The following is a 25,609-nucleotide window of genomic DNA, read 5'->3' on the forward strand; positions in this document are numbered from 1 at the left end:
TCTAAAGCAAGTAAATAACTTCTACATTTTTGGTAAGTTTTAATTTTCTTCTCTATTGCCATTTTGTTAATATAGGTATTTTCAGGATACTGCTTTTTATGAACTAAGCATTTTAAAGACAGCATATACACCCGAAACTCAGTCAAAAAGCTGTTTTCCTATTTGCCATGTGAATACCTACAAAGGATGACTTAGAAATAAAACTAATTAGAGTGATGCATACCAAACTGCAAGAGATGGAATAGGCACCACCACCAGAAGTACAAAAGGCTTCCATTTGTTTCAGACAAACGTTAAGTTGAATTAGGCAAGCCTTGGGCAGTGCCATCTGACTGCAAGCCAATTCCTACGCTGTTGCATGTTGCCAACTGATGTAGTAAGATGATCAATGTTGCTGTATGCTTCTTGGGGGTGTAACAGGTAGAAAAATCTCAGTGTAGGTTGTCTAACAACCTGCTCAAAGCAGAGCTATTACAGTAAGTTGTCTAGAATAACATCCAGTGGATCTGTGAGTATCCTGAAGGACATGATCCTACAGCCTCTGCGGGCAACCTGCTCCTGTGTAGGACTAACATTTACTGTGATTCTTCCCCACCAGTACCCAGACGCAGCGCCACAAGTGCTGAGTAAAGGGATTATTTCTCTCAACATGCTGGCTGCGGTGCCGTTAACACAGCTCAGGGTGCAGCAGCAGCTGTGTGGGCACATGGCTGGCTGTTGAGCTTTTTGTGCAGCACCACTCCTGGGGCCGTCCCAGAGAACTGCTCCCCAGGCTGCAGAAGCACGGGGCTGGGCTGTTCCTGCCTGCACGCAGGGCTCAGCATCAGCCGTTCCTCCAGGCTGCTGAGGTCCCTCTCGAACAATATCCTTGACCTGTAGCGTACTGAGTGCTCCCACCTAGTCGGTATCACCTGCAAGCTTGCTGACAGCGTGCTCTGTCCCCTCAGCCAGTTCACCAGTAAGTCAGTGGGACAGGATTTTCACCAGTGTTGAGCCTTGACAGGAGGCCACAAGTAGCCTGCTGCCATCTGGACTTCGTACTACTAATTACAAGTCTTGGAGACCCACAGTTCAGCCACCTCGTTATATTGCCTGGGTGAGCGGACTATTTCATGGTTTATAAGGAGACTGTGGGAGACAAAGTCCAAGGCATTGCTGATTTCAGGTAAAAAAAAAACATCTGCTGCTGTCCCCCCATCCGCAGAACCAGCTGGTTCAGTGTGGAAAGAAATAAGATTTGCCAGTGTGAAAGCATTTTACATAGCTCCTACCATCAAGGCCATTTACCAAAATTCATGCTTTCCCTTTTTTTATTAAGGTCTCCTGTAATTAAAGCTTTTCTAGACAATATTGGTTCAACTCTGACAAGGTTTCTTCTGGCAAAGAAAATCAGCAATCTTGTCAGAGCCCTCTGGACAATAAAGCTCTTCTGCAACAAAAAATTTCCCGTATACCTGAATAAAAACCAGAACCAAGTGTTCCTCAGCCAATTTGAAATATGCAAATATTACATTTTTATTTTAGCATGCAAATATAACAATCTTAATGAACTCTTTATGCCTGGGATATGATGCAATTCAAACTATAAAATCCAACCTCGAGCAGGCTGACTCTTGCTTTGTGTGGTAAGAAGAGAGCAGAACATTAATTCTTCAGCAGAGACAAGTCCATCACTTTAAAAGACAGGACAAAACAAAACTAGGTTTATTCCGGTCTTCAATTCTACTAAATTGAGCATGAGTTACATTCAGTATTGCCTTGTCTACGTTATACACCTGCCCTCAGTTAGCTAGCGGTACTATTCAGAACATGCTTAAAATTCTTATTTGGTGGTATCCAAAACAAGCTCTCAAAATAAAAACTTTTTCTGCATTAAATTCAAGCAAAAAAAACTGTTTAATGTGGTTATTTGCAGTCATAGTACCAAAGCCTGGTTAAAGCACAGACAAAACATAGACCCAGGGTATTCCAGTCAAGGATGTAACAGAGAAAAACATGCATTTTTTGGCAAACAGCTTCATTAAAACTGATTTTATCTTAAAAGGAAGCCTCAATACAAAGCCACCTTTAAGAAAAGTCACACACTCTACCTTCTGCTGCAGCAGAAGATAGCTTCTGCAGCACCTAGTGCTCCCTGCTGGAGCCCTGGATGCTACCAGAATATTGTCTGCTCTGCGATAGCAAACAATCTGATCCTCTTACAACAGCAGCTAAAAGGCACCACAGACCATGGCAGAGCAATCAAGGGAGAGCAAAACACAGCAGAAGCACGGAAGAGGCAGCAGCAGCAGAGGACAGGATAAACGAGCCACCAGTGCTAGCAAATGTCTACTCCTGCACCGTTTGGCAAATCTGATCAATGTACTAGAACAACAAGATCATAAGAAGTCAGCTTCAAGGAATCAGAAAATCACAGAACAGTTTGGGTTGGAAGGGATCTGAAAGATCATTTACTTCCAGCCCCCTGCAGTGGGCAGGGACACCTCCCACTTGCCCGGGTGCTCACAGCCCCAGGCAGCATGTTCAAGGCCAGGAAGCCTGCACATCCTTGGAGACATTCAGCCTCATGGGATCCACAGGATGGGTGCTGCAACCATCCACAGCTTCTCTGGGCAACCTGTGCCAGGGCCTCACCACCCTCTGAGTAAACAATTTCTTCCTTTTAGCTACACTAGATCTCTCCTTGTGCTGGGGCCCCAGAGCTGAATGCAAGGCTCCAGGTAGTCTCACAAGAGCAGAGCAGAGGGGGAGAATCACCTCCCTTGACCTGCTGGCCACCTGCTTTTGGTGCAGCCCAGGATACGGTTGGCTTTCTGGGCTGCAAGCACACCCTGCCAGCTTCAAACTTCTCAACAACCAACACCCCCAGGTCCTGCTCCTCAGAGCTGCTCTCAATCCATTCCCTGCCCAGCCTGTATTTGTCCTTGGGATTGCCCTGGCCCAGATGCAGGACCTTGCACTTGGCCTTGCTGAACCTCATGAGGTTCGCACGGGCCCACCTCTCAGGCCTGTCCAGGTCCCTCAGGATGGCAGCCCTTCCCTCCTGTGTGTTGGCCATACCACACGGCTTGGTGTCATCGGCAAGCTTGGTAAGGGTGCACTTGATCCCACTGTCTGTGTCACCAACAAAGATCTTAAATAGCATCAGCCCCAATACTGAACCCCAAGGAACACCTCTCGTTACTGATCTCCACCTGCATCTTCTAAGAAACTCCAGCAAAGAGTCTCCCTCTTCCCAAATACTCACGCAGCCAGACGTATTGTGATTTCTATTACTGATTTGTCCTAGGTGACACGTTTAAGGATGCCAGTGGTAAAACTGCAAACCTGAAGAACAAGAACTGTAAGAATATCTTCTGCATCATTCACTTTTTGGGTCAAGGAGCAACTGTTTGGACAGCATGCACAACAATACATCCACCTAGTTGAGTTGACAGAAGTATTCACATTAAAAGAATGAACTGGATCTTAAGCTTTATATGAATGCCACAGTCTTGCAGAAGAAAATGTTCTCATTAACCTGTTTCTTTCTTAAGAACACATCAGAGAAATCAATGCAGTATCTTTCACAGAGTATTACACTATAGCATACAATGCACAAAATTTAGAAAAAGCATAACTGTGTAATCCTTTTTTGAAAAGGAATAAACTTCTCCTTTTAAGCACTCAGCGATGTCATTTTTGCACTAGAAAAAACACGCAAGCACTTTGCATTAAAAATGAACAATATGGCTTAACTAATTCTACACTTCTTTGAAAGAAGTGAATCTCCCTCTCTGGTGAAAATGTGAAAGTTGTTGGTGACATTATGAGTAAACGAGGAACAAACATGGTAATAAAGCATCCAGCACTGCTTACTGTTCACATGGATTCTTAAATTAGCCAGGAAAGTTGCCTGCATTAGCACGGAATGCAACCTCGCTGAAACAGTGAGGCAGCTCCATAATTAGGGATGAATTATTAAAGCTAATGTTGTCACGAATTACATTCCATTTTGATTAATTTGAAACAAGCTATTTCTCCTTTGTTTTGACTTAGAGTAAACAACAACAACGAAATGCAGCTTGGTGGTAATCACCATATCAGATCACAGCCGTAGCAGGTTGTTGTACCACTGCCCTTTACTTTTATTCAGCTGATAGTTTATTTAAACCCTTTACAGCCAACTTGGCCATCTTAAATCTGCCAAATAGTCTCTGCCTGCAAGATAAGTTTGTCTTTAGGCATTTGATACATCAAGTTAGGAATCCTGTTTAATATCAGAAACACTAGGTGTACCTGCTAAACATCGATCTGACTTTGAATGTACGGCCCATCTGCATCTTCATAAGTCCACAGCAAGCACCAAGATTAACACAGGCTTTGACATAGGAAAGAAGAAAGGGAGTGAGGAAGCAGGGAGATGTAACTTAAGCAACTGGTCATCTGAGAAGCACGACTGGAGAGGATTCTGGCCAGCTGCTGCGAAGAGACAGCAACACCTAGAAGAAGAAATTAACTGTGCTGGTAGACAGAAACTGAAGCAAGCTGTGAAAAGTGACCACACAGACAGCCCTGTAACAACCAGATCTGATCTCAAGTTTCATGGGGCAGGAAAGAGCGAGCTTGTAGGTAATCAGGATGCTGACAGATCTCCAGTAGGCACTATCGCATTCCGATCTGAGTCAGGGAGGGTATTTAAGACAGCAGGCCTATTATGACAGAGCCCAGCTGGGATTCTCCCAGGTAATTAGGAACTTCACAGAAATATCATGTAGTCATTAACACCAGAAAACTGGATTGAGGAGGAATCACTGAAGCACTTGCAGGACCTACGAAAGCCCTACCAACACTATTCCAGTCCAAGTGCAGCTTAATGAATTGAAGTAAAGTTTTATTTTGAAAAAATGAGATTTATAAGTAATCAACCAAATTAGAAGTAGACTTCATCAACAAATTGGCAAGTTCCAAAAATTATTTGGCATATTGGCCATCTGTTGCTACTGCTACTGTTCTTTAAAAGCAGCACGGACAGATGCAAACACACTGCATAAAGCGAGCAGGGAGGCTTGCACTCTAACATAGCGACACTGATTTCAGCATTAAATAGTGTTATTTGTATCTCGCATATATAGATCACCACTTCCAAGCCATTACACGAACTATATTAAGCACTTACGCCCACCACGCCCTTCAAAAGTATTCTTCAGGATGACAGATTTCCTTGTCTGGATGTCCCCAGACTATACAGCACTGCCACTGTACAAAGAAAATCAAATACATTCTGCTTTGCTAATGAATCATTGTTGTGTTCCGTTTACAACCATAAAAAGAAAGAATTTTACCCCCAGCCCTGGGCCTCATTAAGTTATTTATCTCCCTAGTCAGGACATGCTTGTTAATCAAGCCAAGTGCTGTATTCAGAGCACAGCAGCGAAGTTTTGTTCCTCTGTGAGACCCAAACTGCATTTTATTTCTGCTGCAGCTTACACACGAGAACGTTCAAAAAATGGAAGCATTTCAATTTGTGCAATTAAAAAAAAACAGAAATGTCCTATCTGCGATTTAAGCTGTGGAAAATATTTAGCCACGGGTAACGTTCAGACAATACATTTTTTATCTTTTCCATCCTTTATCAGAGCGCTTACATAAATGCTTGCAGTAGCAGTGCACCTACCAGAGGATGTGTTTCTACTTCCAAATGTGACACTGGGCAACCTCCTCTGCTGAGAGCAGCCCTACAGTACTGCAGCTGTGGGAAAAATCCATCCCATACAAAAGGAAGGGATTATTTGCTATTAACTGCAGTTCCACATGTGCAGTCCACACCTACGTGTTTCTTCAGCTCCTCAGCTCAGATTCTTTCCCCTTGTAGACAGCTGAGTAAAGGCAAGCTTGCCCCGGTATGCAGGAACGTGCCTGGAGCTGCTGCCTCCATACCTGCCCAAGCCCAGGGGACTAACCAGTGGGGACACCAGCACATCCTTGCTGGAAAAAGAGCTCAAGCAACAAGTCTGAGCAAACAGCCAGGCTGAAGGATGACAGCAGCACTCCCTGAGATGCCCCAGACACCTTCCCACCACGGCACGGCTCACCCTTAGCTGGCACACCACCACTGACCTCTCCTCCAGCACGTGTCAGTCACTGGCTGATCCAAAACCACAGCCATCTTCACAAGAAGCATCAGAAGGGGCTGATTCAAGAAATAGAGCAAACTTTATTCATTCACAGTTTGTGTTGTCAGCCTGATCCCAAGGAATTAGAATGAAGCATGCTGCAGCTGTAAGCGTGTGGTCACGGCCTGCCAGGTCCCACTGCTGGGCAGAAAGCTGATCCACGTGGGGCTTGGTACAAGAAAGTGCCAAGAGCTGGATGTCACCAAAGATTGCCAGCAGCGATGCCAGAGATGCAGCAGCTCGAGCAGGGAACCTAAGGCACTGCAGCAGTGACTCCTGAGTACTCTGTCTTGATGTACCCCTTAGGAACAGCAAGACCAGGTGAATTCTCCTTCATGTACCCAAATACCCAACTGGATGGGGCAGGGGAACAACCTCTAGCAACACTTCAAGGGTAAAGGAGTTTCTCTCTTCCATCAATGTGTATCTAAATCCACACACATGCAAATACACATGCAGGTGATCATATTAAGCCAAGTTGCCTTTCAGTTACATTTTTCTTCATTTGGGACTATAATAAATCTGCTATTCTCAAGCCAGGCAAATTTGTTTGTTACCTGAAAATAAATGAATTTTACAAATGAGCTTAAACAACCACAGAAAGTATAAGTAAATTTAAGAAATTAGAATCATTTCCAAGATAGAAGTTATGAAGTGTGTTTTCTGGAAAGTATTTCTGTAATAACTCAAAAAGACTTGAGTCTGAGAGCTCCCCTACAAGCAAACTCCACTCCTCTAAATCTCACAGTACCAATTACTTTGACAGATCAAGACAACCACATCTGAACATTTCTGGCTAACATACCACGTGAGCAAAGCTCAGAACTACACTACTCGGCATCTGAAAATTTTATACAGCAAAATACATACTCTGTGGTATGTAAGAAGCTAAGTTCAGCAATAAGGAAGAAGCCAAGCTAAACACGGAACCATTTATTATTTGAAACGGTGCATACTGCTTTGGTGGGTGAAGAAGAGGACTTGAGATGTTTATTGGTGGTGGAGACTGTAGGGATAAAGTATCTATAATAAGAGCATAAGAGAAATTACAAGTTCTAAACTCTCTCATGGACTCCTATCCAATTGGTATGTGCTGGAGTCATGCGACTTAGGGAATTCTTGCAAAGTGTTATATGAATGCAAGCAAAAAAATTCACACTTCATCTTCAAGCTGCTTTGCCAGTGCTCCTCCTCTCTCAGGTACGACCGCTGTGCTTGCCCTCAATGTGGCAGGAAGCAATTTAAACCTCAAAACAATAAATGTAAGGAATGCTGCTGCTTTTATGTGCATGGCCAAACCTATAGACACCACCACGGGATCCAGCGGGGAACACCACTCATAAACACAACCCCACCGTATCCGCACGTTATCTAAGTAGCTAAGGCAAGTAACGTTACATAATTATAAAAATTATTAAGATAAGGGGGGTGTGACACCCTAGGGTGTTCACTGACACACAGACACCTAGCAGATCTGTGATGTACATAAGCCAAGCTCACAAACTTTAGCTTTGAATCCACTCAAATCAAAACTCATCCATAATTAAGTTTTTAAACAATGTTTCTCCAGCTGTCAGTGGGACCAGCAAGTAGCTCAGTACAGGAATAAATCTTCCAGATGTAAAAAGTATCAGCACCACAAAACTTACAGCAATTTTGATTTTTTACACTACTCAGCTGGCAATTGAACGAACATGGGGTACACAACATTTTAAAATGTGACTATTTAGTGCTTAATTTCTGATGCTGCAGCACTTCATACTTGAACAAAAAGTTTTGGTTGACTGTCTAACTCAAAAGCCACCCAGACTTTGGGTATCTCGATAAACTTCCAGCTTCACAGGACTTCTACCATTACAGCACTTACAGTTTATTATAAAGAATGCCTTGATTTAAGGATTAGCAAGTCCTGAAAATAGTTGTTTTGTCACCGCTCATATTTTCTTGAAGCTCTAGACTTGGAAAAGACTTAGGATTACATAAAACACAGCGTATCTCAGAGAGAGGTATATAACAAGACATTGACATCAGTAGAACAGATCTGATTTTTAACATGCATGTACACAAAAATATATGTAAATCCAGGTCTCAATACAAGGATCCAGCCCACAAGATTAACTCCGAAACCTGATCTGTGGGCTGTAAGCCCACAACGTCTTGGCTTTTGTTTAAAAGAAAACCGTTTCTAGTTCTGTCATTTTTTTCCTGATGTTAGCTGATAGTGATGGCTATTTAACTCTTCGAATGGCATACAAGCTGTCCTTCCCCACACAACACCCGTACTGATCAAGGTCCTAGAGGAAACACTTTGAATTCAATGAGCTCATTGCCCCTCTTGTTCTGCGGTGTCATCATGATCTCAAAAACAGAAAACCCAAGAAGTAGTGGGAAGGAGTACAGGGTCTAAGCCAATAAATCCAGTTTCCTGCATAGGGGAACATCACAGTCCTCCTCACTTGGTTTCCAACTCTCAGGGGGTGAACACAAAAACAAACCACCAAAAATCACCACCATGGCCAGCTCCCAGTACAGACCAAGTTACACAGAGCAGAGGTGACCTCAATTCTCCACCCTGTCTCTGTCTCCTCCAGTTTAAGGGCAACATTTTTTTTTTTCTTCCTTTTTTTTCAGTATCACCGACACTGACAATTTACACAAGCAGCGATTCTGTGCTTACTAGCACTAGCAAGCTTTACTTGCACTCTGTGTAGCCCTTTACTTTCCTAACGTTCACTCGTTATCATCTCTTAAATACCATTTATAGGGTAAGGGTTGTTTGGACCTTGAGGAAATCTGTGACCAGAGCTAATCCTTAATCAGCGAGAAACAGAACAAGATTTAATTCCTATCAGCTCCCCAGATACATTTAGCGTGTAGATTCAAGTGCTTGTGGCAGCACAAAGCAAAGAATGCAGTATTATTTCTTTGGAGGAAAGCGTTGTCTTAGGATTCTTAAACTACTGCATGAAATCAGTAGGACAACGTGGATAGACATATCTGATTTCTCCTCTGAAGAACACTAATACCAAATAACAGGCAGTGAGTTTCATGGTAACTGCCTTGCAGACTGTACACTGTACGCTTTCTGAAACCAGTGACCAGAATTTGCTCTGAAATAGAATGAAAATTAAGAACTGGCCACAGAATTTCACTGGCCACAAAGTTAAAGCTCTCCTTTTGTTTTCTTTTAGGAGTCTTCTGAATTAATTTTCTCATTCCCTTCCGTATCCTTCTCCCACCTCAGCATGTGACCATGCAGCTGGGCTCAAGACGAGCGACAGTCATACAGAAACCGCATGCTATCCAGAGCGACGCTCTCAGGCATTATTTGCAAAGCAACAAGCCTAGATACAAACACCAAAGAATTAATTCTCATTGCACTGTACAGGCCCATTCTGGTTTTGTAGTCTTTTTCTTGTGCCTGCTTTAATTTCTCCATTTTTAATCCAATCATGTACTGATACTGTTACATTCAAACCACTCCGATAAATTTTCATTACTCTTGATTTAGTGAAACAATACATAACGTTGACCTGTGAGACTCTTTTTCTTCCCTAGAAGATTACAACTTAGGGAGTAGAAATTAAAGTGCACGGGAAGATGGAAAGCAACATATCCATGATTTTCCTTCTGTATTTGAACCTCTGAAGTTTGCATTTGTAAAGCTTTGAGTTCACAAGACTGCTTTGAAAAAAAATCTCAATTATTTTTGCCTTAGAGTTAGTTCAAAAACATCAACTGCCACAATCTTTATCCTTCTTTGTACTTTTTGTAAAAGGAGTTTCCTGTCAAAATCCCACATTTCAGATAGTGGGAAAAACAGACAATCCTCTTTATTTAGCTTGGAGTGCCAGAGACACATACCTCATACAGAAACGTGTGAACCATCAGTCAGAAGCCTGAAAAAATTCTTTTCATTTGAAGGCTAAATCACCTTACTGTGGTGCTACTATTATCTGGCTACAAGAGCAGCAGAGCAAGACATGCAGATGTATATGATTTAAATACATATTCATTGGAAACTGCTGCCTTCTGTATTAGCTCTCGTTATAAACTCATATTTGTTGGCAGATACTTTTGGAAACACGCAGCAAAAGTGAGCAGGAATAGAGGATGAAGTGCTGTGAACTGTTTGCTCCGGGTAAGTACTGCTCAAATGGTACTCACCAGCCGAGGCACTTTCTTTTTCCATACAAACCGGGGAAGGATAAAGGCTGTGGTATTTACTTCTTTCAGGTCATGAAATGTATTGGCTGTGGTCAGCTACTGAACTATGCAAAAAGAGTTTTAGTAACTTTAATACTCTGACCTCCAGGAACTCCACATTACTATCTGCCTGCAATTATTTCACCTCTCGGCCTTAAATTTCATGTGTACTACCTCAATTGAGCAAGAACTGCCTTTTGAATTGACAAAGCTGCATTTTTAAGAACATAATGCACAATAAGGAGGCTAAAATGCCTCCTGCTTGTCAGTCTCCAAGTTCCTAAAGCATGCAATGATGTGCCAGGAGAACCAGGCAATGCCAGATGACACAGCAGCTCTAAGGACATGAAAAATGCTTGTCATGTCTTTTTGGAGTCTTCCTATCCTAAGTGACTGCTGCTGGATGTGCCAAACACTGACAACGTAGCCATATTGACCTCTGGAGAAAGGTGAAAGGAAGGGACGATGCCAACCAAGTCCATATTACCAGGACAACCCATTCTTTTGGATTACAAAGTTAAAATGTAGTCTTGAAAGCAAGCTTTAACACTTCTGCCAGAACTTCAACTGAAAACAAATGTTACCTGCTATATCCCTATATCCATATCCTATGTGTCCTCATTCTAGCACTAACTGCCATCTTTTTGGCTTTGATACTTCAAAAATAATTTTACTGAAGCTCAGACAAGTGAGATTTACCGTGTCTTTTTTAAAAAATCATTTCTTCCCCTTCAAGTATCAGTATTTCATTTTATTGCCTTTTTCATCCATCTCTGTACCTTGCAGATGATCATTAACAGAACGTAAGGATTTAGAAGTCTGACTAGGTCATTCCTCTGATGTATTTCCTCTCCTACAAAGGAACTGCCTATTATTCAGAAACAAAAAATAGCCCAGTTAGTACATTAAAGACCCCCAATACCAACTCCAAGGGTCTGCAACGTTAGGGCAGTTTTCAGTCCCCAGATCTGCTTTTCTTTGAAACAGTATTTCCTACGTGTATGTTTCACACTGGTGTCTTCTCTTTAGGTGCAGTAGTTATGAGCTCCAACTAATTGGCTGTTTAACTCTGGTTCAAAAGAAAAGAGACCAGTATTTCAGACAGGGCAGCTGGAGCAGATGATCGTTGTAGGTCCCTTCCGAATAACTCTCCTAAAGATTTTATTTATAGTAACACTTCCAGAAGTGAGCTATTTGTGCAGCAGGGAATAAGAACGCCACAAACCATTTGCTACACGGGTCTGCGAGATGAATTGTTCACCAGTGCCGGAAACACACGTACAGGCACATGTCCGTGCTCAGCCTTCAAAGTCTCTGCCAGTCACTTCTTACATGGTACACGTGGTCACTGAAAGCTCCTACATTCGGGACCAGCACCATAAACGAAAGACACTGATACATCTCAGAGGTACAGCACAGAGCAGGAAGCAGGGAGGGTAACTGAGCACAAACAACAGAGAACATCGTAGTGCACATATTGGGATTCTGTGGACACCACAGCATTTTGAGATCTCAGGAAACTGGAAATTGAATTTCAATTTCAGCAGTTAAGCCATCATATAAAGAAGCTTCAGGAACTGTCTCATGAACGTACAGGCTTATATACTTGCTCCAAGATGAGATTAACACTTTTCTTTAAAAAATAAATAGAATGGTGCTTTTTAATACAGATAGATTCATTAGCACAACACCTACAGGAAATCCATATAAACCCAAAGTACTTCACAGATCAATGAGTTAGAATATTTCAGACTATTCTATAGCATGTGAACAGCAATATGAAAATAAAGCTATTATACGCAACAAACCAATTGCTTAGATCAGGGGCAGAGCAACATGGTGAGAAATAAAATGCCTTTATCAAAGGAGTGGAAAAACACTGAATGGCTGTTGTAAGAAAGACTTCTCTTTATGGGAATAAGTACACCAGGAGGAAACGCTCTCTATTCTTTTTAAGGATATTTTTTCCTCCCTCTTCAAGAGGGAATTTCTCAATGTGCAAGCAGAGGTGACAAGTCCTTGAACAGCATCAGAGCACGGGTAATCAAGTGCTACAAATTGCAAGACAGCCTAATTCCTGACAGAGCCCCTGAACCTAGGTGATAAAACATGAGGAACATAACTATGTCTGAATTGATCTGCATTTGGATCGAGTAGGCAGCTGCTGATGTCTCCTTCAACAGTGGGATAAAAACTTTTTCAGGTAACAAAGCTGGTATCATCTTGCTGGTTCTTCCAAAGAACCTGAAGTTCACCAGAACCTTAAGTTCTTCCTTTCACCTAAAGGGACAACAGAACCATCTTTATAGGTGTTTAAATATCATCACTCTCAGCCTCAGTGATGTACAGCTCCTTAAAGCTGAAGACCACCTTTCTTGTGAGCTGCTTTCTCTCCTCCTTGTTGTTCAGTATTCTACCAGAAGATGGAGAACAAACCTTTCATCATGTATAAGAAGTCTTGAGAAGTGCTTAAACTTGCCTATAATTTGCAACTTGGGAGAAATAGAAGGAGTTGATGCTTTTAATAGCATTCTTCAGTTGTGGTTCCCATGCGTTTGGGTTTGCTGCTATGAGAAGGAAGCTAGAGGCAGCTAAGGAACTACTGGGATGCAACAAGCATGAAGGTGCACATTGTGTGAGGACAGACTACTGAAGTGAGATGTCAGTCAAATGGAATATTCAAGGAGAAATTTGAATAGTTCTTGAACTAGTTCCACACGTTGAAGAAAACTTAATAAACTAATATCTAATTCAAACAAAGTCTACCTCAGATTTCCTGAGGGACTTCAATATCGAAGACATTTAAACAAGTACTATGGCTGAGATGATTTTCAAGGAGTTTTAAAGAGCAAACTACACCTCTACATTATCTTGCCTACCTATCACATCTCTGTAATGCATTAACCCTCTGGATTAAGGTATTTTTCCCCTACCACCATCATTGCAATCCACCTTTCCTTTCATTTCACATTGCCTCCAACACAGAAGCTCACACAAACAGCCTGTTCTCCCTTTGCTTTTTCAGTTGGCATGCTTTATATGCGAAGGGATTCTAAGCCTAGCACAAAAATTACACAGAAAGCCATAGACATTCACAAAAGCTTCAGACAGAACGGAAACCTCTGACATGACCCAGCCCTCATAGATATGCCTAAATAAAGAACCAGATCATATCAAGAAGTCAACAACATTAGTTTTTATCTTCATTATTTAGATCTGTGCACAGAGAGGTTGTTTTTACAACATGTCAACAGAGAACTGCACTTCTAATTCATTTCCAAACCAGCTTAATTATGGAAATTAAGACTTGTACCAGTTAACTCATTCCGTATTTGTTTACCAATATGTTTACCACTGTTATCTTAATTTTGTAGCTAAACAAACACTGTGAGAGTATTAGCGCTTACCTGTTTGGTATTATCATGCCATATAATCCAGAACAGAACAAAACTGCAGCAGGTATGGAACACAAGACTGCATTTATAAAATAAAGGATTACATCACCAAATATGATCACCTCTTCTACTGTGCAGGTGCTATCTAAATTACAGTTAGGATTAACACATGATGGAAGAACATCGGTTCCAATTTTTACTCAGTTTTAGTTTTCAAAACCTTTCAAAATTAAGTTGCCAATGAACTATTTTTATTTTGAGTGCTGCTTTTGAATTGTTTCACAGTAAAGTTAAGCAAAGCACAGCTCTAGAAAGTCAAGATGTCCTTGGCTGAAGAGTCAGCTGATGTTGCTTTAATTCTTGTGGTGATATTGACTTGTGCCCAGAAGGGAGGGCTGAAGCCAGACTCAATTCTATCACTTACTACAAGATTGCATTTAGGCAATTATTTTCATTCTCAGTTTCTGCAGGCATCGTACAGAACTATCTAATTTTTTTCCCATTACTATTCCTCTTCTCCACTGAAAGGCAGCAGTTCCAACACTCCCTGTTTTTACCTTTTCCTTCAAACAAAAAATTCCAGCTGCTCTACACCCCCATCCTTACACCATCAGCTGCTCTATCCTGCAATTAAAAGCAAAGCAAAGCCAAGATTACTAAGCACTGAATTAGCAAATCCAAACACTACTCAGCAAAGCCGAGAGACTCATTCAGAAATGCAGGTTAGCAGCAAAAACTTCAAAACTACACACCGTGGGAGTTTGCAGGTAACTGCTGGTCCACAAAGAGCTCACAGTGACTTCAGCACGATGCGTTGCAATGAAGACGGATCCACACAGCAGAAGAGCTGGCACTGAGCCCACAACACATCCACCTGTGGCTGACTAAGCCCCTCGGGGTGGAACGTGACTGACCAATAAATCCCTAAAACAGAAAAAGGCTCCACAGAGATGGGCAAAGAGGATGTGCCCGTGCAGCTCAGGGAATAACGCTGGGTGTGACTGAGCACTGCTGCTGCAGAGCAGCTGATTTTACCCTCAGCACAAGAGGGACTGGAGAGCAGCCCTGGTTTTAGATAAACAGCTATGAGCAGTTGAGTGGACCAACTGGCGGAATAAGTCTTTCTCCCTATGTTCATTAAGGAAGTGTGAATGTCTCCCTGAGTTATCCAGGATGGCAGGAGGAGAGAATACATGGCTCAGCCCAAAGCACAGGATAATATCTGAACAACCAGAAGAGCTCTGAACAGAGCAGTGGGCTTGAGCTGGCTTCAACCCACACTCCCCCCCAGCATCTGGGACACCCAAAATTGTGAAAGCAAAGCACAGATCAGTAACAGGCACACTCATATTGTGATCCTACCATCTACTGCAGTTGCTCTCTTGTGTGTTTGTATAGTTACTTCAGTGCACTGCTGTATCACTTTTCTAAAAGCCCTGTGTAACAGCATACATCTTCCAAGAAGTACACCTGGTATTAAGCATCCCACCTTCCATGCAGGGGATACCTGAAAGAACCTGGTCAGAGAGCACTGGACTCCAACAGCACCACCAGAGATCCCACCTGGGGCTGGCTTTCAGCTGGTTCCAGTGGCTAGATAACCTTGTAGTGGCTGAATTAGACCGCCTGCAATCACTTCTGAGGCACAGCTCCTGGTTTAGTTTCACCCCAAACGCAGCCAATTTCCACACTGCCAGAATGCTCCACGCTGTGAAATAACGTATGGTAAGCATGGCTGCTGAGAGCACCACTTTCAAAACGAAGTTCTGGTCTGGGCCACACTGCTAACATATAGGCACCTGCTATTTTGGTGCACACAGCTTTTATGGATATGCTACGTTATCTGGAAGCTGCTCTTTCAGCCATTTACTTTCTCATTCATCTACTGAACACAGATGTTCACAGCAATATTTTTGTTAGTGTATTAACACGTTTACACGCTCTTGCCTCTATTAATGTTTCTCCTTCTGGAACACAAACAGTCCGCTCTGTACTCGGGGTGAAGTACCACATGCATGTAGGTGATGGCACTGAGACGTTGTATGGTATCTGCTGTACCCAGACATGGAGGTATCCACGCTCTGCTGTAAATGACTGTCACTTCTCAAGAACTAATATTGGTTAGGTGTTAGCTCAAACACTTTCTACTTGCAGTTTTCTGAGCAGTCTTAAAGGTAATCTGCAAAATTCCATATATCTGCAAGCCTCAGGCAATATACAATATATACATTTTAAATAAGCATTCTCTCCTCACCACCCTCTTCGTTTTTCTTCAGTCTGAGTTTCCAGAACAACCACATAAAGCTGAATCGTTGTTGTCTATCACACCAGAACACAAAGAACACATTGCATTACAATGGCACAATTTTCTTGCTGCAGAACTGCAGAAGTAAGACACAGACCTAAGGTTTATGCTCAAGCCTTGCCATAAAGGGAAAAGGAGATGCACTGAAACAGCAGGAAATCAAGCCCTGTATGCTTATCTTGCAGTAACTCATTTGTATACCCATACTGAAGGAAAGCTCTCCTTCTGGAGATTTTCAAAGGCAACAGTAAGTTAGTTCAGAAAAATAACTTTTCCAGGAAAAGGTACCTGCTAAAGAACTAACTTCTAATTAATTTTCATGTAATACAGAGAATTAGAATATACCTGAAATCCAGTAAAGTTTATCAATTACCCTGCAATGAATGATTCACCTTCTCATTGTGTTCAACCCCTTCACACATCCTTATGTACAAAATATATATTATATATAATGTATACGTACATCCACTATATATGGTAGTTTATTATACAAAATAAGTTTCTTGAATATCATCCTATGAAAATTAAAGAACATGGAAATTGAGGAAGAAGATAAAAAGTCAATAATCACAGAATCACCATGGGGTTGGAAGGGACCCTTAAAGCCCACCCAGTTCCACCCCCTGCCATGGGCAGGGACACCTCCCACCAGCCCAGGCTGCCCAAAGCCCCATCCAGCCTGGCCTTGAGCACCTCCAGGGATGGGGCATCCACAGCTTCTCTGGGCAGCCTGTGCCAGGGCCTCATTGCCCTCTGAGTTAAGAATTTCTTCCTAACCTATAATCTCCCCTCTTTTAGTTTAAAACCATATCCTCTTGTCCTGTCATTATCTGACTGAGCAAAAGGTTGCTCTCCATCTTTTTATAAGCCCCCTTTAAATACTGAAAAGCTGCAATGAGGTCACCCCGGAGCCTTCTCTTCTCCAGGCTGAACAAGCCCAACTCCCTCAGCCTGTCCTCAAAGGTGTTTTAGCCCCTTGATCCCTCACGGCCCTCCCTCGCCCTGCTGGCCACACTGCTTTTGAGGCAGCCCATTATGCCACTGGCTTTCTGGGCTGCAAGTGCACACTGACAGCTCATGGAGAGCTTCTCATCAACCAACACCCCCAGGTCCTGCTCCTCAGGGCTGTTCTCAATCAATTCCCTGCCCAGCCTGTATTTGTCCTTGGGATTGCCCTGGCCCAGATGCAGGACCTTGCACTTGGCCTTGTTGAACCTCATGAGGTTCGCACAGGCCCACCTCTCAGGCCTGTCCAGGTCCCTCAGGATGGCAGCCCTTCCCTCCTGCGTGTTGGCCACACCGCACAGCTTGGTGTTGTCTGTACGATAACGATAATTGTCATGAGCTACTTTTGTTTGTTTTTCCCCTAAAAACGTTCTCACAGGTCTATTTATGTCTTCTTCACGGAAGTCTTTTACAAATCTCACTGCAGCTCTAGTTACCATGATCATGTATTAACTTAAAAGCTTTCTTTACTCCCGAAGATGCAGGAGTACAACCATTATTTGAACTCCCTCCTCCTTTCCCTACATTCGTTTCCATCATGTTATTTAATGATCTTGGTGGTTCTCTACAACTACATGATTATAGCTCACATCTCAAGGTTGCGCATCTACGTGAAGGAGACTTAAGACTAATTGCAGGAAGAATCCATGCAATGATGATTGACAAAGAAACTCACACTATGATTAATTTAATTTTAAATTCTTCTTACAAGTCTATTTGTAAGGACATGAGTGCCTTAAGTCTTTGGTGCACAAGCGTATGTAGTTAACCAGGCCTCTTATCCACCTATTTCTACTTCACTGTGCAGGTAAAGTAATTGCAGTAACAAAGGAAAAAAATATCCAGGTGCATTTTCCAATGTGTGCAACTTAGCAAAGTACCGCTGCCCCCAAATCACCGATGCTAAACCAGGATAGATACAAGAACGCCACCCAAAGACATATTTACATTTCTAAGGCAGAGTCTGCACTGGAGCAGGGGCTGACAGAAGCACCTCAGCTGCCACAGACAGAAACAGAAGAAAGGCTTGAGGGGCTCAAGGCTGCCACAACTCTCAGAGCCATAATTAGGCCGCCTACCATCACCAAGAAAATATCACAAATAAAGACAGCAAGGAACAGAGACGACTCTCTCTGGAAAGTTAATTAGCAAACACTGAACTTGCTGTTAATTGATAGAGAGATGCTTTTCTCCCTAGATATACGTCAAAGGAGCAAGCACGCTGTATGTTTTTCATCAGGGCATGCTGCACATACTTCATGAGCTCAGACTACTAATTATTAAATTGAGAGAGGCAAAATAAAAGGTGCCTTTCTTCCCATTGATTTTTAGTCACTATTTTGATTATGATTTGAAACCCAGCTCGTTTTAGAAACAGAAGTAGAATTACCTACAAAATGAATGGCCAGTCTCTGCTTAAATCCATAAACTGCTTCAAAAAAAGAAGTAATTACTTAAAATATCAGGAAATGACTTCATTAAGTCTCATCCTTTGTCACACACAGTAGCAGAAAGCAGAAATTATCCTTCCTTAGGCTTGCCTTTAATCTTTTAGTATTTTGCATTCAATACGCTCTTTCTGATCTTGTCAGCGGTTATGATTTCTCTCTTGCGTCCTTACATAAGGGGAGAAGTTACAATAGTGCCAGGCTACATTTCTCTCTACTCGAGTTCTCATCCAGGCCTCAGATTAATGTTGTCCTCCCAACCTTCATGTTTTGGTGTGTTTAGTTAAAAACAACATTCAGCAGTTGGCTATTAAACAGGCGTTTCAGGAATGTGGTGGGATGTTCATTACAGTAAACTTTTATCCACTGCCAGGAAATGCAATTTACCTATTCTTTTAATTATCAGACTGGCATATGGGCAGATTAAAAATAGGAAGACAGCCAAAAATAACTATTACTAATCTGAAAAGATGCGCATTTCCTGGAATATAGATGACTTGAACCTGTTCTGGTGGGTCAAGTGAAATGAGATGTTACAAATATTTCTGTAGTTCATCTGCTTAACATATTTGCACTAGCCGTCTATCAGCCGTATGCAACTTCTTCCAGCACTATTTCAAACCTTTCTTTAATTCTGATGAGAACCTAATTGATGATCTCCTCCTCCGCAGAAAGGTTACTTGTCATTTTAGCTTGCCTGCTCTGTACGGTCAAACTGGCATCCCAGAGGATGCTTCCATCTGATCCAAATTTCCTGTGCAAGAACAAGGCAACGTCTGCCTGATTCACAGGGAGTCCAATAACCAAGCGTGTCCTTACAGCAGTGCCAAGGTACAGCCACTACGTCCACGTGTGAGGAAGGAGAGGAGCCAAGTTTACACTCTATCCCATTAACAAACAGCCCATAGCAGAACCGGGAGCTCCTGCATCACACCGGTAGGATTTGTAAAGTCCACCTGGGTATCCAGAAGCAGGATTTAATTGCCACACCAGTTTCAACTAGATTGGTATGTAAGTTCCAGGGCTGCAGGACGTGGAGATAAAAAAAATGTACATCTTCACTATTAGGAACTCACACAGATTTTTATCCCAGCTCTTCCCTTCATAACTATTGTCCCCCAACAATAAAAGAAACAAGTTCAGATTTTGTCTTCTGAGTTTCTAAATATTTTCTCTGCTCGTCCTCTTCCTTGTGTTCCTTCTGTTACAAAACAGCGTACTATCACAAATTCCTGAGGCAAGCAGCAATCACAGGATGGAGGAACTCCTCATTCATAAGTTGATTTAACGCCTGGTCACTGAACGTACTTCACTGATTCATGGAAGTGATATTCAGTGCATTGGACGCATAAATATCCAACGTGATTTACCTGCTCCCCAGAATAAATAGCTCCAGACAGGGCATCATCAAGCCAGAAATATTACATACTACAAGACTACATAACCGCTATAGAAGAGAAGATAGAGAAAAAAATTGATTGGAATAAACCTGCAAAATTTACAGCCATGGTGTTTTTGCAGGTTTAGTCCTATTTCCTACTGGATGAGACTTACTGTCATGGAATAATTGTATAAAGTCCCATCACCTTTTTGATGTCACATATGCCTTTCTTTGTGAATGCCTTTGTTCTGCCGAGTACTAGGTATTATTAGATTAACTCTTCCCAAATGAAAGCAGTGCAGTTCATCCTTAGAGATGAAAGATCCCAGAAGCAATACCACAGAATTGTCTTTAATGCATATTTGGAAAGGCAAATAGAATAGAAAAAAAGCATTCCACGCCTGAGAAAAACACCTGCATGCTTCTTAAAACACATTAAGTTCTTAACATGTACAAAGACACAGACCTAATAAACAGGGCATACTATTTTACAAGGCAGTTCTAACCCACATTTTTACCTATTAACTTTCCAAGTCATTATACATCTCTATTTAAGAGCTGCTGATGACACAAGAGCGACACGCCAGCTTCCCTCACAAAAACTGAAGCACTGTAACACCCTGTACTGTAACTGCTCAAGGATTTTCAGAGACCTTTATAAGCAGTACTAGGATAATAAAGATATAAAATCAATGCCTGGAGCACTATTTCCTGACGATATGCTTTGTACATACACAAATTTCCAATAGCATCTGTGGCTTGTGTAAGACTTCAGAAACAACACCTTGCTGCCTCCTACTCGTGGTACCAGTTTGAACCCTAATCCAACAAAGTCTTATAATCACCTGCTATACAGACCATGTATGTATAAAGTCTTGAGTGAATACACACACACACACATATATATCATTTAAATGGCAAAGCAAGTGGAAAAGGCCACATGAAACCCCTTGTTTCTCAGTCACAGTAGAAGTAAAGATTCTCTGAAAGAGCATTTTTTTTGCTGCCTTCCCTGAAGTTTTACAGTCACAAGCTGTTCATTCTCCAACGAAATAATAAAAAGTTTCAGAAAATGTCCTGAACAAAGAGATACATGCCTTCCTTACAAGAAACACAACATGGGTGTTTTGATATTATGAGATACCTTACTGAACATGAATATTATCAAAAATACACTCCTTACACAGTCCTGCACAAAAAAGATATTCAACATTCATTATTTTGTGCTTTTTTAAGCAGTGAAGGCTAAACAGTAAAGCTTAGATAATTGCCCTTTTACAAAGCAACCTAAACATTATTGATATTGCTTCAAAAGTGGGGTAAAAGTCTGGATTTGTGAGGAAAAAAACGAATGGCAGAAATACATTCGCCAGTACACAAGTACCTTGTATGTTTAATTACAGTAGTATAGATGCAAATGCCACCACCTACTATGATTAAATTGAAGTCTACAGTAAGGTCTTCAGATTTTTTAAATAGTTGAAGGGTTAGGTAAAGCAAGATCCCTATTTTTTTTTTTTAATTTTCATTTTTTTAAATCTCCCCATCTTTGTAGGATCAGAGTCAAAGATGCTACGGAGCAAAACTAGCTCACCTACACTTCCTACCCAGCAAGTATTCATTTTTGGTTGAAAGTTATCTCCTCTTCGAGAAATGGCAGTTTGCTGATAGGAAGGATCTTCTTAACTTCAGTAAAAAGATCACGTAACTTTAATCCAGCAAAAAATCTGCATCAGGGTAACTATGAGGCAGCCTTATGTGGATAGTCACCTTCTTACTGAATTGCTTGTTCAGAACTGCGATGATTGGAGAAGGACTGAGGAATAGCTTTGAAAACATAAATGGTGCTTCCATCAGGAAAGGAATATGCTACTTTCCATGTCTATTAGGGATGAGATAAATCATAATAGTCTTAAATTCCCCCAAGAGATTAGAGATTAAATTCGGAAGCAAGGGAAACAAAACCTTTACAGACAAGCATAACTGAACCAAAATGTACAATCTATAGGGTTTGGGGAATCTTTTTTACCAGAATTTTCTGAGAAAAGGTTAAACAAGCGTTTATAGTATTTACACCAAAAACTAATGCTACTTTTGAATCACGGTCTGTATGACTGAGATCTCTTCCAGATGCGTGTTCCATGTTGGGAGTGCACTGCCAAACCCAGCTAGTTCAAAAGGGAAGTTTTCAAAACTTACACACGGAATTATCGTGACCGTTTTGACTTAACTTCTACCTTTATTTGAAGAGTTTTAAGTAAAGAAGAAAATTTTATTCCTGGTTTTGAATAAATTGTTATTCATTTTTACACTGACAGCAAGTAAAAGGAACAATAATGAAAATACAATTCCTCTTGCAGTAGATCTTAAACTCGTTTTAGTGGCAGTTTTGAGGTAGAGTCCCTGCCACCTGCCCAATAATACTATTAGAATGCTGCTATTAAAGATTCGGCTCTTTTCATATGCAGTTTATAAAACACACACACACACATCTAAAACTAACTGCTCAAGTTCTAGTTGTCCAAGTAATCTAATAAGTAACTGGGTAATAATTCAAATAAACTACAGAAAACTACATTTTATAAGGTGATCAGACTTGAGCTATAGCACAAATAAGTTAAGACATGAGTGAAATACACATTGAACTGAATGCACCACCTGAATGGCTATCCCCAGAAGTCAATGCATATCACATCCCAGAACTTCACACTCAAAAAAAACTTGACTGAAATTATCATCAAGACAGAAAAAAGGACTGACAGCATAGCAGAAGGTTTAGCATGAGTAGGAAAGCACATCAACGTGATTCTGATTTTCAGAGATTCACAGGTAGGAAAAATTAACTATTTCAATCACATCCACTTACTTTGATACACAAAGTTCTTATTAATTAAAAAAAACACCTTATTGGACAGAACTCAGAAGTTCTGGTGAAAATCAGCTCCTATCTGGCACAATGCTGAGTAGCTCTGCCACTACTGAGGACAAAAACTAAGAACAATCAAGGTCATTGGTTAGACTTATCCTAAACCGTGAGGGTGCTTTTCCTAACCACAGACACATGATGCCCAGATAAGCACACATACCACGTTTATCTGGAACGATGACAATTCCCTTGACTCTTACAGCTGAACATAAAAACCAGGGGGTGTCTTTTTTTCAGGTCAGTAAGGTAGTATGTGACTTAATGTGGCAGGTCCGATAGTGATGAAGGAACAGAAATGTGCCTGAAGCAGCTCAAAGTCTGAACAAGGTTTTGCAGTGCTTACAGGTGCTTTTCTTTGCACACTTGGGAATGTGTGTGATACACTGCCGGTTAGAGGATTCACTGCGATTTCTGGAAGCTGTGTCTCCTGAATGGCAGATGACCTAGAGGTCACAGGGACTATTGTAAAACAGAGAAGTATTAGAAGTCACGATGTGAATCTTACACCCACAGTGGTACTGTACGTAAAGAAAAAAATCTACTGTGAGATCAGGAAGAAACAGCGTGGTAGAAGCAAAAGCGCAGAGATGGAGACATCAGAACAGAAGCCCTTAAGGGTTAGCTCAGTGCAGAAATCACTCACTGGACTCTAAGGAAAATACTTTTCACATGAAAAATGGAAGAAAGCTGTAGAATTTGTGCATACTCAAAAGAAGAGACAGAGACCTGATTACGCAGGAAATCATTAAACTGAAAGCTCAAGAAATAGCAAGAGCACAAACCATTCCACTGAAAATACTCTAGGCCACCGATGGTTAATACATAATAATGTGTCTTCATAGATTCTGCTTACAAGTGAAGTGCTTTACCTTGCCAGCATCCATCACCTGATTTCACCAAAAAGTCACTTTATTCCAGCAGAAAGTGACAGTATCATCCAAAGATCATGATTAGCTGTTGAGCCAAGCAAAATCAAGGCAGGATGTTGCATTTAACGAAGAGTTTGGTGAATGTTGTCTGGAGTAAGCAACTGGGAGCACTATTAAGAAACAGAGGAAACATCTTGTACTAGAAGAGCACCTGAAGTTTTGCTGATGGTGCTTTTCACTGCCAGTGAATACTGATCATATGGTCTCATCAGGAGGAAGGACATCACACAGGTGCTTGATGAAACAGCGAACAAGTCCTTCAAAGGCTGCTGAGGTCTTCATACACACAATGACTCATTGCATGGGATCGTACCCTAACTCTGACAAGAAAAATAAAGACGCCTTCTGAAACACTCCTTTGTCATTAGATTAAGACAGCCTGGGTTTGGATAAATCCAAAAAGTTGTAGCCGAAGGATTTAAGAAAGGCTTTATTTCCAACTTCTATGGACAGAACTGAAGATTATTTCAGTCATTTTGGGTCTGAATGGAAAGCTGAGAATGTAGATACTAAAAGCACAGAAGATGACAACAGTGAAGAATGTGACAACATCATAACATTGTGAAGAGCCCGAGATATAAAAACCAAACAACAATTCAGGCGCAAGAAGAAAACCAGAGTAACCTCCAATACAGACAAATCACTGGTGATTACCTGTAATCAGTACGCAATAAAGTAATAAAGTTTTCGCTAATGATTATCAGATTAGTATTTCCCAACATTATCAAGACCTAACCTAGCACGTTAAGACATGAGCGGAGAGGAAAAGAAGGCAGGTAGGACCTGAAGGTATCAAGGTAGTTTTCTCATAACAGGCAGAAAACAGTGACAAGATAACCAACAGATGAGGCAAAAAAAGCACAGGCAGAGTTCTTGAGGAAGGACAGCACAGCAGCCCAGATTATTTTCATAGTTTTAATGTAACTCACTAGTTGTTGACAACTTGCACATCAGTACAACAAACCTGACAACCTCTTATTCGGGAGAGCTTGTACCACAAAGTACAGCAGGAGAAAAAAAATCCTCTGTAGGAGATTCAGAAAATAGATGAGAAGTCAAAACTAGTAACGGAGGGAAGACTGATAATATCAAAGATGTAACACGCCAACTACAGAAAGATACTCAGGGTAAGCAGAGGTACCCTCAAAGACCTCACAACTAATTAGCTAGAAAAGAAATTTTGTTACCGATTTGGCATTTAAGAAAATAAAGATTACCATGGTCAGCGAGCAGTGGAAGGGAGCACAGCCCTTATTGAATATGCCCCCTGGCATCATGTTCCCCTAGCTCTCAGGGGAAAAACAGATAAAAGTCATTTTGCTCTTCTGTAACTAAATACAATCAACAGATACCCTTGAAGAGCAAAGCCTGGGAAGAATCTAACCAGCTATGGCATGGCAACAAGAAAAATCCCTCCTTGGACCACTCTGAACTCTTGCAAAATTCACACTCTCAATTTCTAGTCGCTACAGCTGAAGATGCTTGTTTTGTCTGCCCGTCTGCACACACTGTTGACAACATAACTGTTTGCCATGAATTTGCTAATTACGAAATTGCAACACAAGAGCATGAACCACAATTAAAAAGTCATTCTACATATATCCGTAACAATGAATTTGGCTTGATAACAATTAAAAATAATGCTCTCTACCGCATACTGACAAGGGAGAAGACAACAATTATGCAGATATGGTACGAGATCAAGGTACAGTCTATAATCCACTTAAAGTTTAAGAATAATTGTAATGTTTCACTGTGCAGTCAGCAGCAAGGACAGAACCCAAATATTTATAACTAATGGAACGCTTCATATAAAATTCATCAAAGTAAACTTTATTCTTCGGAGAGAAAAAAAATGT

At 41.3% G+C, this 25,609-nt stretch overlaps 1 protein-coding gene across 1 annotated transcript in view; it reads right to left on the reverse strand.

The window, feature by feature from the left end:
- ZNF292 (zinc finger protein 292) overlaps positions 1–25,609 on the reverse strand; it is a 56,967-nt gene that overhangs the window by 28,397 nt on the left and 2,961 nt on the right. The window lies entirely within an intron of this gene.

The sequence above is a fragment of the Anas platyrhynchos genome, chromosome 3 (genome assembly GCF_047663525.1).
Source record: "Anas platyrhynchos isolate ZD024472 breed Pekin duck chromosome 3, IASCAAS_PekinDuck_T2T, whole genome shotgun sequence".
Taxonomy (NCBI): domain Eukaryota; kingdom Metazoa; phylum Chordata; class Aves; order Anseriformes; family Anatidae; genus Anas; species Anas platyrhynchos.